General features: G+C 57.5%; 1 protein-coding gene across 4 annotated transcripts in view; it reads left to right on the top strand.

The window, feature by feature from the left end:
- SRC (SRC proto-oncogene, non-receptor tyrosine kinase) overlaps window positions 1-16,134 on the top strand; it is a 48,781-nt gene that overhangs the window by 3,628 nt on the left and 29,019 nt on the right. The window contains exons 1-2 of one of the 4 annotated variants that reach the window (XM_066237780.1): window positions 8,270-8,360; window positions 8,601-8,755. The exons of the other annotated variants lie outside the window; for them this stretch is intronic. The gene's annotated coding sequence lies outside the window, so the exon portion shown is untranslated. Of the gene's footprint in view, window positions 1-8,269; window positions 8,361-8,600; window positions 8,756-16,134 lie in introns of those variants that run through there. 4 annotated transcript variants of the gene reach the window in all.

The following is a 16,134-nucleotide window of genomic DNA, read 5'->3' as shown; positions in this document are numbered from 1 at the left end:
ACCAACCGAGCTATTCAGCGAGGGCTGTGTGATGAAGGCTTTGTGTGGATGATCTCACAGAGTCTGAAGGTGCTGGTCTAGGCGGAACTTTGGCACCCTGCGCCACCCCGTGCTGGGCGACATTAGCTCTGCCTTGCCCTGTCTTTGTTAGGAGGCTGAACTGAGAAGCTGGGTCTAGCTCATCCCAGCTTCTTGAAAGCCTGCCTTACGTGAGGTTGGTCCATTATCCTTGTAAATGTGAAGACCCAGAGAGGAGAAGCCACTTGAGTAGGGCCTTCCAGTTGCCAAGTGACAGAGCTGAACCAAGGGTGTAGGGCTCTGGGCAACTAGTCCAGTGCTGGGCACTGCCAGCGCCTCCGCCTCCGTGTCCCTGTAGAGCCACTTCAAAGGGCTCCACCCCCCTGCTCTGGGCCTTTTGACTAGAGCCTCATTTCCTGCCTGCTTTGTGGTCCCTGATGCTGCTATCTCCTGCTGGGTCCCCATAGCCCTCTGCTTCCCTTCCGTGGCCCCCACCTCCTTATCTCCATGGTAAACTGTTCTGGTTTCCACTTGGGCCCCTGGGGGAGGCACTTCCTCTGGGGTGCCTCAGTTTCCTCATCTGTGAAGTGGGATAATAGGAATCATGGATCCCACGATGTCCCAAGAGGACTGAAACAAAGTAGTTAGTGCATTAACTTGATACATAGGGGTGGGAAAGAACCAGACACACTCCACTCCCTTTTCCTCTGGCAGCTGACACCCCCTTGCTGGGACTCAGTTTCTGAACCTGTAAAATGGGTACGAGGCTTGCACCTAGCGGGGCCGTGGGGAGAATGGAGTGAGGCTGTAGCTCAGTGGCTCACCTGGTGGCCGATGGCTGGGTCTGCAGCACTGTTCTGGGGGTAGGGTGGTGTAGTAGGTGCCTTCCCTGTGTTCACGGCCCCGTTCCAGCTGTATGTCCAAAGGCAAGTCACGTAGCCTCGCTGAAACAGCCTCTGCACCCCTCCCTTGTGAAGATTAAATCAGGTAACCTCTCCTAGTGACTTGATTCTCCTGGATACTCACTCAGAAAATGTTATGTCTTTCTTTCTCTCATTCCCTCCCTCACAGGAGCTCAGATATTATCCAGTCTTGGGATGGCCCAGGGCTCAAATTCTCCAGACTTGGATTGCTATACTGTATTGCATGGGTCCCCAAACTTTTTACACAGGGGGCCAGTTCACTGTCCCTCAGACCGTTGGAGGGCCGGACTATAAAAAAAAAAACTATGAACAAATCCCTATGCACACTGCACATATCTTATTTTAAAGTAATAAAACAAAACGGGAACAAATACAATATTTAAAATAAAGAACAAGTAAACTTAAATCAACAAACTGACCAGTATTTCAATGGGAACTATGGGCCTGCTTTTGGCTAATGAGATGGTCAATGTGCTCCTCTCACTGACCACCAGTGAAAGAGGTGTCCCTTCCGGAAGTGCTGCGGGGGCCGCATGTGGACTGCAGGTCCGTAGTTTGGGGACCCCTGCTATATTGAGAAGCATTCTGAGGCCCAGTCTTGGCTTTGTAGGAGAGAGTGCTGTGATAGATTAGTAATGTCTGCCATGGGCAGAGAATTAGGGAGCATCTTATGTGTGCCATGAATTTGTTATCCCTGATTTGTTCTGACCTTCTCTTCACAGTTTGTGGAAACGAGGCCAGAAAGGCCCAGGACATACGATCCAGGCTAGGAGAAAAATGCACATCTCTTGTCTTTTGATTCAGGGCTCTCCCCATCCAGCCTGCCCGCGCCTTTCCGCAGCGCAGCCTGGGTGGGGCTGAGTCGAGGGGTCAGGGACTGGGGAGGATCCCAGCACTGGAGGCCCGTCTGCCATCTTTTCCTTCCTTGCCGTGGGGAGCTAGTGCCTTTCCTCCAACTTGGGCCCTAGCCCCTCCCCTCCCCCTGGAACTACCCAGAGAAATTCCAGAGTAGAGTGAGAAGCCAGAGGGAAGGAGAACTGGGTGATCGTGGCCAAGTCCCTTCCTGCGCTGGTCCTCAGTTCCTCCTCTGCACAGGGAGGCTCTTCCCTTGCGGGGACTCCGCAGTGGCGATGCTAGCTGGGGCGTTCTCCGGGGGTAGGCCCGGCCGAGTCCTCTTCTTTGATGCCTGTTCCGGGGCTGTTGAGAAACTGTGGGAATGGGTCCTTTGACCGCGCAAGCTCCCAATGCCGGAGGATGGAAGTTGAGGTCCGGTGGTGTCGGGAAACTTGGCTTCCCTGTCAAGGGCTGATTATTCTCTCCTGGGCTGCATTGTCCAAATCTGTGGCCTTGACTTTTTATTCTGATGGCAGTGTTTTCACATCGTGCTCTCCCCAGCCAAGTCATAGCAGGGTGACCCGTTCTATCCCGTGCCCCATCATGGGGTGGGCAGAACTTTTGTTCCGATTACACAGAAGAGGAAACAGTGGCTCAGAGAGGCCAAGGGCTGGGGCCATGCTCACCCAGCACAGCGAAGTGTGAGCCCAGACTTGCGGCTTCTGGGTGATTTGTGGCACCTGATCCCCACTGAGTGTGCACCAGCGTGGCTGAAATCTGTCCCCAGGTAAGGGTGGCTGTGTTGCTGGGGACAGGTGTCCTGATTGTCTGGGCTTCCAGCTCTGGCTGATGGGTCTCCCCTTGGATCTGGGGTACGCTGATCTTGCAGGGAGCCCTTAGGTCTCAGGATTGGCTTATCAGGGTGCTCAGTGGATGGTATGGTGGAAAGGGGGTGGAAATAGCAAGGCCTTTGGAGCCGGTGGGATCTGGGCTCAATTCCTGGCCCTGCCACTTATTGGCTGTGTATGATTGTGGGAAAATGATTGCTCTGAGCCTTTGTTTTCCCATCTGTGAAATGGGGATGACGGTACCAGTACCAGAGGTGCTGTGAGGATCAGATGCGCTAAGGTGTGTCTGCTCTGATACAGGGCCGGCCTGTACGCACTAAGTGCTTAATAGTTCTGAGTGCTTGTGCTTATGAAGGTAGTTCCCTAGCAAGGTGGGAATCCTGGGCCTGTGCGGGCCAACTGATCCAAAGGACTAAGCGTGGACACCTCTGTCTATGGTGGGCTTGTCCTATGGGGCAGGGCTGAAGGTTAACTAGAGACAGACAAGGTTGGTGGCTGGATCGATTGGCAGCCACCAGCTTCCTCTGGCCTCTCTGAGCCCAGTTTCTGCTTCAACCTTTGCCCACCTGTGACTTGTCAAGGCCTCCTGGTGCCCTCATCCCTGGCATTCAGTACCTCCCTCCCCTCTCCCCCGAATGCATCCTTCTCTCTGAAAGTGGCCACCGATTGAGCATTGGGTACTTTGTGTCTTTGTCCACATGGCCTGGGAGGCAGTTGAGGCTCAGAGAGAGGCCAGGGCGGGCCCAGGCTCCGTCGAGGCTCAGAGAGGGGCCAGGGTGGGCCCAGACTCCATCGAGGCTCAGAGAGAGGCCAGGGCGGGCCCAGGCACCATCGAGGCTCAGAGAGAGGCCAGGGTGGGCCCAGGCTCCATCGAGGCTCAGAGAGAGGCCAGGGCGGGCCCAGGCTCCATCGAGGCTCAGAGAGAGGCCAGGGCGGGCCCAGGCACCATCGAGGCTCAGAGAGAGGCCAGGGTGGGCCCAGGCTCCATCGAGGCTCAGAGAGAGGCCAGGGCGGGCCCAGGCTCCATCGAGGCTCAGAGAGAGGCCAGGGCGGGCCCAGGCACCATCGAGGCTCAGAGAGAGGCCAGGGTGGGCCCAGGCACCGTCGAGGCTCAGAGAGAAGCCAGGGTGGGCCCAGGAACCTTCGAGGCTCAGAGAGAGGCCAGGGCGGGCCCAGGCTCCATCGAGGCTCAGAGAGAGGCCAGGGCGGGCCCAGGCACCGTCGAGGCTCAGAGAGAGGCCAGGGCGGGCCCAGGCACCGTCGAGGCTCAGAGAGAGGCCAGGGCGGGCCCAGGCACCGTCGAGGCTCAGAGAGAGGCCAGGGTGGGCCCAGACTCCATCGAGGCTCAGAGAGAGGGCAGGGTGGGCCCAGACTCCATCCAGGCTCAGAGAGAGGCCAGGGCGGGCCCAGACTCCATCGAGGCTCAGAGAGGGGCCAGGGCGGGCCCAGGCTCCATGGCAAGGGCTCCTGAAGGTGCTGTTGGTCTGGCCAGGGCTCTGCCCTCTGCCCTACACCCCCACCTCTCCCCGTCAGGGGCCCCTTTCTGAACCACTGGCCATCTTCCCGCTTGCCCCGGGAGGTCCAGCCTCCATGCCTTTGGCTCTGGGGTCCCACGCTCTTCCTCTCAGTGCCCGTCTAGTGGCTCAGCCGCCTCTGCCGCCAGAAGGCTCTTATTGACCCCCCTCTCTGCCCAGCCTGCCTCCACACTGCCCCCCTCGGCACCCCGCCGCTCCTTCTCCACCCTCCCTCCCGGCTCTGGCATGTTCTGCCTCAGGTGGCAAGCCGTAGGATTCGTTCTGCTTCCATGGGAATACGGTGAGCATCAGCACACTGAAGGGTGCCACACTGACAGTTCACAGAGTACTTCCCACAGTCACCTCTGGGTCTCCCCAAGCAGGGCTGGGAGGGACACAGGACCATCATCATAGTCTTCATTTGGCAGATGAGGAAACTGAGGCCCCAAGTCAGGGTCATGCCAGGCGCTCTCTGTGCTTGGGCAGATGGCACTAAGCTACCACCCCACCCCCGTGAGCCCTCTGGCTCCCCAGGCAGGATCTCTCAGAGTCCCATGAAGCCTTGACTTACTGTTAAAAGGAGGCTCTGGAAGTTCCGAGAGGTGAACTGACTTTCCTGAGGTCACACAGCCTGGGAGGCTGGCAGGACCAGGAGGGTTCCTGGTAGGAGTTCAAGAGACAGATTGTACCCCCATTCCCACCGCTTCCGAGTGCAGAATCAGGTGCAGCCCCGATCCGGAAGGAACAGTGAGCGACACGCGGACCAGCCGGATTCCTTCACTAGTCAGTCATTCCTTAGCACGTGGCTGAGCTCTCGCTCAGGGCCCGGAGAACACGCCGGTCTGGGCCTCACTGCATCCCTGCGAGATAGCATTTCTGCCTCCATTTCACCAAAGAGGAAACTGAGGCTCAGAGAAGCAAAGGAACTTGCCCCAAGTCACCCCAGGATCTTCTCCTTACTTCTAACTGCTGTCACTTACTAGCCGTGTGGCTTTGTGAGTCAGTTCACCATTCTGTGCCTCAGTTTCCCTATCTGGAGAATGGGCCTGCTGGCAGTCTCCGTATCCTGGGCTTGCTTTAAGAATCAGGTGATAAAGGTACGGTATTGAGCAAGACCTTCTTGGCAATACCAGCACATAGTAAGCTCTCAATAACTGTTAGATGTTATTTTATGGTAATTTGTATCAACCTGAAGAGGAACTCAAGGACAACCCCATTCTCCAGATAGGAAAACTGAGACTCAGAGAAAGGTGATATCGTCCACCAGGCCGCAATAGGATGTCATAGCCAGAGGTTCCTGGGGGTATATCCACTTTCTGGATCGGGATACTGCCCCCTTCCAGGACTCAGTTTTCTCATCTGTGTAATGGGTCTGTGCATATTATGATGGAGACAGTTTCATCACATTGTACCAATGTGGCTCCTCACTCAGTAGCCACCCTAGGGTGGTGGTCGGGTGGACCTATGGGCTCCTGTTCTGCCTGGGTGGGCGGGACCATGACCTATATACTTTGTTCCCCAAGTTATGCCAATTCACCAAGGCTGGGCCTGGTTAGGAGGCTGAACCAGGTCCCACCAGGCCTTCTGGGTGCCCTGTGGCTGCTGGTACCCAGGACCCAACACATCTGGTTCACCTGCCTCTTCTCTGTGTACCTTGCGCAAGTAGCTTCTTTTTGAGCCTCAGTTTCCTCATCTATGAGGTGGGTGCTGCAGGTTTTTCCTCATAGGAATGTTTGGAGCATTTGAGAGTCTCATTTTGCTCAATGCCTGCCTGTGCCTGGCTCATAGAAAGGGCCGAGTCAGTGGTCAAGGGTATAAGGATGGCAGCATTCCTGGCAGAAGACCCCCGTGAGCAAAGGCTCGGAGGTGTACAGTTTAGGGAGCACCCTAGAGTCAGGTGGGGAGAAGTGGGAGAGGCCCCTTCTACCTTCCGGGACTTGAACTGACCCTGAGGGCGGTGGACAGGGTATTAGTGCCAATGGCGAGGCTGACCTCCCTGCCCTCCAAACTTCAGATTTCCTTTCCATCCTTGGGAGCGGTCACCTGCCTTCCCCACCCCCACCCCTGCCAGGTGTTCCCGAAGGCCCTGGAACCAGCTGAGCCACAGTTCTATTTGGGGACAATTCTGCTGTTCCCGTTTCTCTCCTGTGCCCTAGTTTTAGAAACAACGTGGGTTTGGTTACCAGTTGGCCATTTGCAGAGAGCCCCCCCCCCCCACTCCGCCCATACCTTATGTCTGTGGGCAGCGCGGATAGAACAGGGCTCGGTACTGCCATGGGCAGTCACTCCTGGCCTCTGCCTCATGGTTCTCTGGGCAGGGGGTTGGCAGCCGGACTCTCGATTACCTGCTGGTGATGACTGGTCCTTGTGCTGGGTTCGGGGCCCCTAAATGTACACTCTAGGAGCAGCCTGCATGCTGGGGGAGCCAGACACAGACCCTGATCGTTGCCCTGCCATGACGTAGATGCCAGAGGAACTGTGGCAGTCCATTACAGTGACAGAAGTGCTTCCCCGGGGAGGTGATCTCTGGCCTAAGGCTTGGAGGGAGACCGGGAGCTCAGGAGGAAGGAAGCATGAAGGCTTACCAGGGAGAACGGGCGGCAGGGGCAAAGATCTGGAGTGGGAACCATCTGGTGTGTGCAGGCAGAGCCCGCGGAGGTGGGGTGCAGCAGGTCCTGTCGTTAGAAGATGACGAGGTTGATCAGGGAGAGTCTCAGGCCCCTGCCAGGGTGCTCAACCTTTGGCCTGGGACTGCTGGGAGCAGGGCAGGCCTCCTGCTGAGGTCTCCTACTGAAGGCGGGAAGAGAAGACAAAGAGAAGGATCAGACTGGGCGCAGGTGCTCAATTACTGTTGTCAACTGAAGGTAGCCCACAGAGGCTGGGGTTCCAGATGGGGATCAAGAATCCCCACTTGGGGCAGAAGGTAGGGACTGGTCTGGGAAGACTTCCTGGAAGAAGCGGTACATGTGACTTACTTGGAAGGATGGGTTGATTCTCTTGACAGGGAGGTAGAGCTTGAACAAGGGCCTGAAGATAGGGCAGGAGCAGTTCCTCTTGTTGGAGCCCAGAGGAACACAGAGATTTGACCTGAAGGTGACTGTTGGTGAGTGCCAATCAGTGGAGGGCCTTGCATGCCTGCCCAGGGAGTCTACATGCTGTCCTGGGGCAGTGAGGAGAGCCCAGGGGTGGGACTGATTTATCCAGCACCGTGGGCAGTGTCCGGCTCAGGGTGGTCGCCCCGCTGGGCCCAGTGTGGCTTTGGTGCAGTGGCCCTGGTGTCTGCACTGATAGCAGATGGGCTTGGCGGGAGGGTGGGTGCCAGTCAGCCAGGCCCATGGCAAGTCTGGGATTGGAAGGGGAACAGGGGTGTGGGGCGGGGGCGCCTCTTCCCCCTGGCCTGCCTGCTTGCATATCCTTTCTCTGGCTGGCAGGAACTGATGGGGACTTGTTGGGGCCTGGCTGGCAGATTCCAAAGGTGCCTGGGACATGGGCTGGGCTGGGCTTGGGGCAAGGGCTCTAGGTTCAGAGCCCAGTCGGCCTTCCTTATTAGGTAACCTCACCAGGGCAAGGGTCTCCCTGTTCGGGTGAAGGGCTAGGTAGGCATGGTTGCCTGCGTCTTGAACCCAGAGGGTCCGTAGCCCAGACTGTAGGAGTTGAGAGCAGCAGCCGAGACTGTGGGGCCAGATGGGCCTGAACTTGAAGTTCTAGCTTTGTTCTTTGCTGGCTGGGAGCTCTTGGCCAAGTAACTTTGCCCTTCTGAGCTTCAGTTTCCCCATCTGCAGAAGTGGGGGCCACCAAGCGCCTCCCTCCTAGGGCTCCTGGGGAGGATTAATGAGATTTTAGACAGCAGTGCCCAGCACCGTGCCAGCTTCTATAATCAGGCTTTGGAGCTGTCGGTCCCTCTTACTGGGGCTTCTGGGACTTGCTGGGCGACTGAGGGCGGCTTCCGGTCTGCCCAGGGCCCTCAGCGCTGAGGACAAAGCTGCTTTGTGGTGGGACAGATGGAGCCCAGGAGCTCCCCCCTCTTTGGGGACTAGAGGGCTGCCTGCCCCTCCTCTTCACCCAGTTCCCCCGGGAAGGAGCTTCCTCAGACTGAGCCGGTGGGAAATGAGAGTTGGTTGTGCAGGAGGAGCGGCTGCAGCTGCTTAGGTCAGAGTCTGGCTGGTGAACTTGGGAAGTCGCTTCTTTCTCTGGCCACCTTCTCAGGACCCTGGGCATCTCTGGCAAGTCTCAGGCCTGCTGTGTGTTGCCCTGTTCATTTATCTGTCCGTCCGTCCGTCTGTTTGTCCATCCATCCATCCATCCGTCCATATACCCGTCCATCCATCCATCCATCTACCCGTCCATCCATCCATCCATCCATCTATCCATCCATCCCTCCACCCCTCCACCCCTCCACCCCTCCACCCCTCCATCCATTTGTTTGTTCATCCGTTCATACCAAGCCCCCACTCCATTGCCAGGCCCTGTGCTTTTGGCCAGTGTCCGTTCTGACCAGATGGTGCCTTCGCACCCCCACTGTGAACTGTTTTGAGCATTACACCCACTACAAAGTCTCCAGCTGTGAGTGCGACAGAAGTGGCCCCTGCCCTGGTCACACACATACCCACACAGTGAGGTACGCTGTCCCAGCTGCGGTCCGCGCCAGGAGGGAGAAGTCGGAGGTTCTCACTTGGGCGCGGGGAGGTCCGAGGGGCCTTCTGTGAGTGGGTAAGTTTTCAAATGGGACTTTGAGAGCGGTGCTGTCTGGGCGTGTTGCCGTTTAAACAGGTGGTGAGGAAAGGCCGCTGCGGAGGTGGGGCGGCATTTTAGTGGCGCACCTGAAGGAAGTGAGGGAGTGAGGCGGGCAGGTGCCTAGGGAAGTGTGCTGGAGGGAGAGGAAGTGCAGGGCCCTGGCCTCTCGGGAGGAGGGGAAGCCGCGGGTGTGGGAGCAGAACGAGTGGAGGGGTGAGGCTGGCCGGGTCCACTGTGAGGCCGGGGCGGCCCCCGAGAGAGGGGACTTTGTTCCTAGTCTTGGAGCGGAGTGGCTGTGAGGCGTGTTAGCAGGAGTGACTGTTCGCATTGACATTTCAGAAAGACTCTGCCCCCAGTTGGCCAGCCTGGAGGAGGAGGCTGGGCCGAGACTAGAGGTGGCCACGGTGGGAGGGAAGGGCGTGGATTCAGGATGGGTTTGGATGAGACTGACAGGGCCCGGGACCGGGTCACACGGCGGGTGAGAGGACTCACCCTCCTCTTGGGCTGTGGGGAATGCGGGGCTGAGGCTGAGGCGCTGCCGCCGGCCCCTGCGGGCTTCACGTCCACGTCCGCTCCCCTGCGCCCGAATCCGTCTGCAGGCACAGAGGCCAGCCGCTTCTCTGATTTGTCCCAAGGCCTTGACCAAGTCCTCCGGTCCCGTTGTTTTAAACAACGGTACATCGTAGGCCTGACCCGTGGTGGCACAGTGGATAGAAAGAACATTGACCTGGAACACTGAGGTTGCCGGTTCGAAACGCTGGGCTTGCCTGGTCAAGGCATAGATGGAGTTGATGCTTCCTGCTCCTCCCCTTCTCTCTCTCTCTCTCTAAAATGAGTAAATAAAGTCTTTAAAAAAAAATTAAACAACGGTACATCTCAGATGCAACTGGCAGGACGCTACCCATTTCCCAGATGAGAAAACCGAGTGGCGGCCCCTCCCTCGCAGTGCTGCGGGGAGGACCGGGTGAAGCAGTGCGTGTGAAGCACCGAGCCGATGCCAGGCGCGCAGCAGCGCTCAGTACACAGCAGGTGTTACTGTTTGTGTGGGGAGTACGGACACGTGGGCGACTGGGCTGTGGCCACTTCCACCCCGAGACCTGGGCTTCAGGTTAGGGCTGGATGCTGAGCGACGTCTGCTGGATAACTCAACCCCTTGGGATTGAAGGTCCCGGGAACCCTGCCCAACACTGCTTCCCACATGGGGAAACTGAGTCCAAAAGGGCACAGCGTAGGCTTGGGGCTGTGCGGTGACTGGGCCCAGAGCGGGGTACACAGCAGATCTCCTGGTGCTTTGTCCTGCCCAGCGCCCCCCACTCCTGGCCCTCGCCCTTCCCTCCAAGGCGTCCAGACTGTGACTGGGTCCTGGCGGGAAGGGGTCCGAGCACCGTGCAGGTCAGGGCACTGCGGGCTGGAAAGCGGTCCCCTTCCTGCCCAGGAAGAAGCCCAAGAGCGTTCAGGGCTTGAACAGTCCCATCTCTGCAGGACTGGAATTGGTGGGCGCTCCACTGCCCACTTGCTCAGCCTTCGCCCTCGCCAGGCTGCGGGTTCCCCCGGGAGCACCCCTCCGTCTCTCTGCTGGTGCCCGCTCGAGCCTGCAGAGCCCTGCCCCGCCCCAGCCGCACCGGCAGAGCTGGTTTGAGGCCCGCCAGCCCCTAGCGTGTCTGCAGCATGCCCGCGGGACCAGACACGTTCTGGCTGCCTGGGCCCACAAACGGCCTCTGGCGCACTCGTCACTCACTCCTTGCTCATTCAGCAAACATCCCCTGGTACCTGGTCCGTGTCCAAGCGCCTGCCCGGCAGGGCTCGGGACCTGGGGTTGTCTGGGGCTGGCACTCTGCCCTGTGTATGTCAGGGTGGCCCGGCTCTGCCACCTGGACGGCCCGGGCAGTGGCAGGCAGGACATACAGTGGTCGGGGCATAGGCTGTGGTCGTGCTGGACAGACCCGGGGCTGAGGCCTGTGCCTCTTCATCTTGCGGGGCCCCTGGTAGGACCCATTCATTTATCCCTCCTTCCTACCTTTCCACAAATGTTTACTGAGAACTGCTATGTGCCAGACAACGTGCTAGGAGCTGAAGCTACAACAGAGAACCAACCACATGAAAATCCCTGTTCTTACAGATCTGACATTCTAGGTGAGGAGACAGAAACACAACCCACAAGGAACCTATGCACATGGTCTGTAAGAGGGTGACAAGTGCCATGGGTCAAACGTAAAGCCGGGAAGGAAGGGGGTGGTACGCTGGCTGGGGCGTGGAGCAGGGACTGTAATTACATAGGGTGCCCTGGAAGAAAGACCTCTCCCAGGAGCCCCCATCCACGGAGGGGAGGCGGGGTCTTGTTGCTCCTCCGAGGGGAAGGGAATACAGGTAGAGGGAACAGCCAGTTTCAAGACCCTAAGGCAGGGGGGTGCTGGAGTATAGGAGGAACAGCAAGGAGGCCAGGGGAACAGAATGAGCGAGGGAGAGAATGAGAGAATGGAGGGAGAACAGAGCAGAAAGATCCAAGTAGGGAGGGCCTCTCAACCATTCTAATGTTGGCTTCTAACTCCGGGGGCCAAAGAGGGGTGCTTCCGGTGCGTCTGTCTGCTGTGTGGAAAACAGACTGTGGTGGTGAGGGCGCAGACAGGTGGATTCCTGCCTTCGTCCAGCGAGGGGAGGGGACGCTGGTGGTTTGCCCAGGCTGGGGGCAGTCAGTAGGATGGAGAAGGGAACAAACATTGTTTCTATGTTATTTCATTTAATCTTCTTAAAACTCTTTATTATGGAAGCATATTAGTATAATGAACCACCACAAACCCATCACTGAACCCCCAAACGCCACCAACCCGCCGCCTGTCCTGCCCCCCTCCACACCTGTTCTGTCCCATCCCCCTTCCTCTGTCATTTTAAAGCAAATCCCACGTGTCCTATTTCATGCACAAATATTTCAGTATGTATCTCTCAAAGATAAGGACTCATGTTAAGAAAGTAGCCCACAAAACAAATAAACCAAATAAACAAAAGAATAAATTCTGAGGATGTAGTATATAAAAAGAAGAAAAAAAATGCCTCAAAGCCATAATCCATCATTTCTTTTAAGAAACGAGCAATAATTCTTTAACGTCAGCAGAAATCCCCTCCTCCCCCAGATGTGTTTTGAGGTGAAGCTGATGCCCTCCCCTCTCTACCGTTCAGTGAGGTTAACACCGGCCCTTCCCCCCAGGCTGCTGGGGGAGAATCCAGGCAAGACGCTGAGCGCAGGGTCTGGCACGCAGTAGGTGCTCAACAAGTAACAGTTGCCACTATTACGGATCAGTGGCAAACACTTACGGAACATTTGTTAGGGTCTGGGCTCTGTAATCAGTATTTCACGAATACGAATGCATTGAATCCTCAAAACAATCCTTCGAGATAGGTTATTGTTTTTATCCCTATTATATTTATTTATTAAAGATTTTATTTACTGATTTTAGATGGGGGGTGGGTGGGAGTGGGAAGCATCAATTCATAGTAGTTGTTTCTCATATGTGTCTTAATTGGGCGAGCCCGGGGCTTCGAAACTGTGACCCCTCAGCATTCCAGGTCGATGCTCTATCTATCCACTGCGCCACCACAGGTCAGGCTTTACCCCTGTTTGTAGGTGAGGAAATGGAGGCACAGAGAGGTGGAGTAACTTTCTCTAGGTCACACGGCTAGAAAGGGCCAGAACTGGAATTTGGACCTTGGTAGTCCAGCTCTTAGTCTCCATGTGATGGGGATTATGTGAGCCCAGAAAAAGAGGGATATCTTTCTCAGTTTTGGGGGCAGACAAGGTCAGACAGTAGGTACATGGACTTTGTGGGGGGCACAGGGGCAGGGGAAGTGAGTAGCAAAGGTTCAGTGGAGGGATTAACCTGTGCAAAGATCTAGCGTCCCCAAACTACGGCACTGCGGGCCCACATGCGGCCCCCTGAGGCCATTTATCCGGCTCCCGCCGCACTTCTGGAAGGGGCACCTCTTTTATTGGTGGTCAGTGAGAGGAGCACAGTATGTGGTGGCCCTCCAACCGTCTGAGGGACAGTGAACTGGCCCCCTGTGTAAAATGTTTGGGGACCCCTGATCTAGAGGCTCCAGGGTAATTATGAGTTGAAAGGAGGATCAGAGGACAAGGAGGGGAGAGCATGCAGCAAGCCCCCCTCCGTCCTTGGCCTCGGCCTCCGCCTTGTGAGCAGCAGGCGGAGGAGCTTTAAGAGTTTCGGCACATCTTGCTGACTGCTGTCCCCAACCTTAGGCTCAGAGATGCCCTCTCCTTCCACACTCTGCCAGAAATGCCATTACGTGGATGAATAAAGGGACCTTCCCAAGTTCACCCAGCCAGGGCAGGCCACTGTGGGCCCTGAGTGTGGAGGGAGGGTGTGCGCTCAGGCTGACCATGTGGAGGGGCCTGCCTACCAGTGTCCCTGTATGTGCGTGGGTGGGAGGAGGGGCGCTGTGTGTTCTCGGAGCAGAGGAGCAGCCAGAGCTGCTGGCAGCAAGTAACGGGCACTGTGGGCAGGGGCCACTGGTGACTGCCCCTGAAGGCCCTCCAGCCAGCAGCCAGTGGGGGTGCGGCAGCTAGGAGGCCGCGGGGGAGATGACCTTGGAGAGGCTGCGAGAGAACAAAACTTGTCACTTCAGTGTTCCCTGGGTTCACCCCCTGATACTGGGGTCTGTTAAGGAGTCCTTGGCATGCCTGGGCCTCTGTCCAGGTGCGCATGCTGAGGCCCAAGAGGAGGTGTGACTTGCTCAAAGTCCCACAGTGATTCTAACGGAAGCCTTCCACTCAGCCCTGTGGTGGGCAGCCCTCATCTGGTCTGGCCAGGGGGTGCCTGGCTGGGTCCCTGAGACCTGTTTGATTTGTGAGTTTGGGACCAGCATCTCTTCATCCACTTCCATTTTGGCTCAGCATTCTTGGGCCTGGTGCTCCAAGAATCTTATCTTTAGTCTCAGTGCCCACACCTTCATTCAAGGGCCAGCCTCCACCTCGCTGCATGACCTGGGGCTGCACAGTCCTCTGGCAGACCTTATGCCTGTGCCACAGATCAGCTGTGACCCAGTTAGACTGGGACCTACTCAGTCCAGATCTCTCAGTTGATACCTCCCTGCACATCCGACTTTCCTACCTCAGGGCCTTTGCACATGCTGTGCCTACCTCCTGGGCTGCCCTTCCCATGCTTCCTTGCAGGTGCAGTGGAGAGGGGATGGGCTTTGGCATCGTGGATCTGGATTGGCGTGCTAGCTCTCTGCTTCCTGACAGGGGCCGCTTTCTGGAGCCCCCACGTCCTCAGTGTGGAATGAGCATGGCCAAAGCTTGCTCCAGGGTTAACATTAGCTAGTAAAAGAATAATATTAGCTATTATTATCATTATTATTATTATTGTCATTACTCATATTCTCCCACTTCGAGGCAGGAGTCCTTTGTATATTAAAAAGCCACCTACAGGAAAAACACCCCAGTTGAGTAGATAAGACTCTTTTGAGAGTCTGAAGGAACAAAAGGAAATCAGGTGAAGATTCCTGCCTGTGGGGAACTTCCCTTCTAGGACGGGAGGTCACGGGGGAGGCAAGAAAGGGACGCAGCCGCCATCTGTGAACGGGGCCCGTTGGACAGTGCCCCTCCCATGCCGCTCCAGCCCTAGCCTCCTCTGTGCACAGGTGCTGGCGGCACCTGCCCCACAGGGCTGGGCTGTGCTGAGGAAGGAGGGGCATCAGTGGGGTACTCCCAGCCTTCCAAGTTTAGGGAGGTTACACATTCACTCCATAAGTGGTCCTTCTTGGGCTGTGTGGCCTTGGGCCAGCCACTGTCCCTGCCCCGGCTCCCATTTAAACGGACTGGCCAGGGGGCCCGGTGCAATCCCTGGTATAGGGACACCCCGCGGCAGCTGGCTGGGACCAGTGGCCTGGGGCCAGGCAGGGAGGATGCTCAGCTGGCCCTTTGCTGTCTTGGATGGTGACCCGGGCACCTGAACTGACTTCCCCGAGCCTCTTTCTGCCCCTCCTCTGAAAGGCGGGGCTGATTGTCCCCTTGTCGCAGGGTCCTGGCGAGAACTGGAGAGCTGAACAGTGACGATGGAAACGGTAACGTTAGCGGCAGCAGCGAGGGCCCGTTTACCAGGCCGGCCCGTGTGCTCGGGGCTTGGCCCGGGGAAGCTCACTGGCCTTGGCAACCGCCTGGGGGTTACTAGGGGGGTCTCCATGGTACTGAAGGAGGTTCTGGTTAACTTTCCCACGGGCCACAGTAGGGGCCCCGCAGCCACGATGATGCTCACTCCACCTGGCTCGAGCAGGTGCCAATGGGGTCTTTCCGCTCCCCTCTCTCCAGAGACAGGACATTGGCTGCCAGCGGGCGGTGTCTGTCTCCCCCCACTCTGCCCCCTCCCTCCTCCACACTCACACATTCCTGCCACAGCCTCCGCCACCCACTCTTCCTACCCCCGTTGGGCCTTTGTTATCAGGAGACATTCCTGGACTGGCCGAGAACAGCTCCCACCTTGGGCCCTTCAGAGAGGGGGTGCCATCATGATACAGGCCCTGCTGGTGGCTCCCTGGGGGGATGGGCCCCGGGGCGCCAGGCTGCGAGCCCAGACAGTCCGCCTGCCTGCTGATGCTGTCTCGTATGAGCTGTTTGACTTTAAGCAAGCAGCTTGACCTCTCTGTGCCTCAGTTTCCTCACCTGCAAAGTGGGGCTGTCCACACAGGGCTGCAGCGGGTTCGCCTGGGCTCATGGGTGTCACGCATTTCTTAGCACGGTGCCTGGCACACGGGAGTCTCTTTCTACCCATCAGCTAGGCATTGTCATCATCTGAGAACCAATTGCCAATCCTGTGCGTGGGTCCCCAGTTCAGACGGCAGCTGAACCTTCCGCCGAGTGCACGTCAGGAGGGCCCTGTGGGCCTTCTCTTCTCCGGGCCTGTGGACGGGCACAGGGCGGAGCTGAGACAGGCTCTTCTCGGAAGTGGAGACCCTGCTGTGTGACGTTAGGCAGCACTTCTCCTTCTCTGAGCCTCCTGTTTCTGGTCTGCTCTGTGGGCACTCGGACCTGGGTCAGGCCCTTAGTCCCCATTGTCCCCGTCAGTCCCTGTCTGTAATTCCTTCCTCGGCTGATCCAGCCACTTCATCTTTTGTTGGCCTTCCCCCTCCAGTGCCAGTACATAGAGGCGGCCAGCTGAGCTTTGTGGAAGGAGCCAGTCATGCACAGTGACTGAGTGAACACCCAGGGTGGTCCTGCTTCCGGGCCCTTCTCCAGGCGCACCATCCCCAGGGGTC

Source organism: Saccopteryx bilineata, chromosome 6 (assembly GCF_036850765.1).
Source record: "Saccopteryx bilineata isolate mSacBil1 chromosome 6, mSacBil1_pri_phased_curated, whole genome shotgun sequence".
NCBI lineage: Eukaryota > Metazoa > Chordata > Mammalia > Chiroptera > Emballonuridae > Saccopteryx > Saccopteryx bilineata.
Note: the sequence above shows the minus strand (reverse complement) of the source record. Positions and strands in the feature narration are given on the sequence as shown.